The following is a 3,876-nucleotide window of genomic DNA, read 5'->3' as shown; positions in this document are numbered from 1 at the left end:
TGCTCCAGATATAAGGGGGTTTTTATTACTTCCTGAATAGTGCTCTCAGATACTTTTAAAATTTGCTTTTTTTCAGCTTGCATTTTTGCCTAGATTCCTTAATCAAAAGAGTGATTCCAGGTTTAGATACACTAAATAAAAAGAAAACATAAAGCAGTAGCAAAAAGCAAAAAATTAGAACTGTGCATCTTTCTTTGCACATACCTTTTTTAAAAAAGACATAAAACCCTAATAAGCCTTAAAGCTTCTTTTTGTATTTCCTGATCATATGAATCTAATCCTCATATGCCTTATGTCCATGCCATCGTTCATTCAAACAGGCAAGATCTGACACATTCATTGAAGATCAAGAAACAAATGGTTTGGTATACCAATGAATGAAGGATCCTAAAGGAAAGAAAAAAGAAAAAAGGGACTTCTGTTTTGCATCACATATATTCTGCAAAGAGAGCAAAGGATCAAGTTTTCATTATAGTGACAGGAATGGGCTCAAGCTGACAGCATGATAAGAGTGAAAAATCTCTCATTGAGTGATTTTGAAATTAAAATCAATGTTGCAGCTTTCACATGAAAAGCAACAGACAGCTAGAAAGTTCTCAGAACATTAGCAAATAATCTGATCTGAATAACTGATTTTTCAACACCACGACTGACTGAAAAAACTAAAATTGCTTGAGGTTAGCCTGGCCTTTTTAATTCTTTAGATTTTATTGGAGAAATAAAGCCCTTTTTTTCTTTGCTGTTTCTTTGTGGCAAAAAAATTTTTAATCAGGTTCCAAATGAACCATCGATTTTTATGTCATTTATCCTCTTGTTAGAATTAAATATTGATATACTAATTTCAACACACTTTTTAAAGTATTAAAAAGAAATGTTTCAACAGTCACTTTTTTTTTCTCCTTTTTTTTTCCTGCTAAAAGTGAATTCAGTTTGCAACCAATTTCAGCTGAGCCAAATTTTCAAGTTTCCATTTATAATTTACCTGCTAAAAAGCTTTTCCTTGTGCTTTTTCTAGTAACTTTCTGCTGTCCAACACCTTTGTTGGATATTCAGCATCTTCTACATGTGTAAATGTACTTTGCTTAGGTATAAACATTATTGAGAGGGATGTGTAGCTCTTTTTCAAATCCTCTGCAGTTCTCTAATCCCATAGGTTTGGTATGAGAGCCTTTTCCTGAGGGTACTGTTGCAATCTGCTTTTTGGTCACAGAGAGCAACCATTCCATAGCTGAGGAGCATTCTCCCCTGCTATCATACCCAGGATGGACACAAGTACAAATCCTAAGAGAAAAATGTCTAGATGAAGGAAAGAAGGCACGATTCACCTTAACATCTTGTCCAATATTGCCCTTCATTTTCTCAGCCATGTTAGGATTTGAAAGCTACACCTTCTGAGGTTCTACACATTCTGAACGTAGGTGTTGCTTGTTGTGCCACAGAAGAGACATGAAAGCAGTATACAAAGGTATAATAAAGTCAAATGCAGTGTCAGCACCAAAGATACCTAGGATAGATACTGACCCTTTAATGTTCCAAGCTTTGAAGTTATTTTTGAAAGTGGTCAACAGGTCATTCTTTCACATACTTTCAAAATGTAGCCTAAATTGGAAGAATGCACTAGACCAGGAGTGGAAAAGTCAAGAGACATCAAGGAGCACAGATCAATTTCTCTACCAAACAGGGAGGGCAATCACGCTTTTCAAGGCTGTCCCAAAGGTTCTCTTTGCAGATAAATACTTAGATAGCTCAGCACAAAACATATGAGTTCCTGGAATTAGGAAAAGGCAAACCCCAGGCTCCCAGTCTTGGATGATCTAAGGATTCCTTGGAACACACGAATTTGAGGGAAAAATGAATTCATGAAGCAAAGGAGGCAGAAGAATGTTTGCTCTAACTCAGCTTGACCTGCCTAATATGTAAATATTTTCTTCTCTCTTGCTTTCATAAAGACTAGACTAAACAAATACCATAGTCCTGAAAAATTCAGCCACATACTGGCAAATATTTCAAAAATTTCTGTGCATGTTAATTTTCATGGCTGAGATAGGTACTGAAGTGACTTGAGGTACAATATTTAAAGGAAAAATCTCAGTCTGAGGACTTTTATGAATATCAAACAAAAATTAAATAGACAACAAGGAGAGAATATATGTAATAGTTCCCCAAAGGAAACAGAGGGACCAGCAGATAATAAAGTAAAATTCTTCAATAAAAAAATATCTGTACAAGAACTTGAAAGAAAACAGAAGAGAAATATGGTTTAGGTAATACATACTTATATAAATAAACTTTATAATGGATGGCTATTGGGCCTGACCTATTATTGCGATGAGAAAACTTTCACTGAGTTCAATTAGGCCATAGGTTTGCAAATTATTAAGTGTTATTTCAAATAATGATGAAGAAGAAAATGGTGTTTCCAATTCAAATGAGTTCAGGTTCTCTCAGATACTTCTAGGTGAATGCCTCATGTGATCTAGCAGTTGCTAATGGAAATGCTAACGTTGGCAAGCACATCTCAGCCCAGGAACTAGAGTAGAAAGAATACCTGCTTATGTTAGAAGCATGAGGGGAAAATAGTTGGAAGCATCATTGTTTTCCTAGTTGGCATGTTTTCCTGCAGAGACCGTTCCAAAAATGATTGAAGTAATTGGCACCAGAGGGAAAAGAGAAGGGGGGTCAGATTAAGGCTGCTTTAAATCAGCAGAAAAAAATCATTCTATTGGTAGAAAGAGAGGAAGTGTAGCCACTTGCAAGCAATGAGAATGGCTGCTGTTGCCAGAGAAACATTCAAGACCAGATTAAGCACCTATTCCTTTGAAAGGGTCATCCAAGACTGGGAGCCTGGATTTGCCTTTTCCTAATTCAAAAGGGCTGTTTCAGGTGTAGTATAAGAGCAAAAATATGCAGCAACGAATAGCAAGTGGGGAACATTAATAGGACCACATTTAACAACCTTAACCACAGCTCTTTTGTATTTGCAAGTGGGAAAATAAGTAAATGTAGTGTTAGCCTAGGACTGTGAGGTAGGAGATCTGGCACATGACAATAGAGTAGGAGAGGGAAATGAGTAGAAAAACTAGTTTTAAGACCATATGCTCTGAGAAACAGGAATTTGTGGATAAGAAGGTGAAAGACTGCACATTTGTCCAGGTGTCATTTGCACTGGTGCATTTTCAGTGTATGCCATCCAAAGTGAATTATGAAAGTTCAGTGAATTTATTTAGCTTTTATTAAGAATAAATGAACTACTCAGGATTTTGTGAAATGTGCTCTCTTTTCTGGAAGAGGACAAGGGATTACTTTTAAGCTGATGCATAGTTAGATGTGAGTCACACTTAAGTGAATTGATTTTTTTTTCCTATAAAACTAAGTAGTCTATCCACATGACAGTAGGAAAGCTAAGTACTAAACAATGAAGTCATTGACTGTGGAAAATCGTACACTGTTGCTGACTGAATGGTTTCGTGTTATTAAACATACATAAAGCTGTATTTCAAGTTCCATGAGAAAGGTGTTTCACATAAAAAAATCCTCAAAAGATTGGAGAAAAAGCTTTGGAAACCAAGGATAAAGCTGAGAGAGAGACAGAGAGAAGCCAGAGGAAAATGGAATTGTAAAAATGAAAAACTTCAAGGGTTTGAAAACAATCGCTAAGAAGATTGATGAAAAGTATTTTTCACGTTTGTTATCTGTATACCCATGAATATCTCTGTTTCTGGTTTTTCTGTCTGGGTCTGATCTAAAGCTTACTGAAGACATCATAAAAAAATCCCACAGACTCCATCAGGCAAGGAAAATGGTCTTTTGATACCTAATAAGCACTGTCCATAATCATGCAATATACATTTGTAACTGTCTTTCACACCTGGAAGA

The sequence above is a fragment of the Zonotrichia albicollis genome, chromosome 3 (genome assembly GCF_047830755.1).
Source record: "Zonotrichia albicollis isolate bZonAlb1 chromosome 3, bZonAlb1.hap1, whole genome shotgun sequence".
Lineage (NCBI taxonomy): Eukaryota > Metazoa > Chordata > Aves > Passeriformes > Passerellidae > Zonotrichia > Zonotrichia albicollis.
This window is presented reverse-complemented; position numbering follows the sequence as displayed.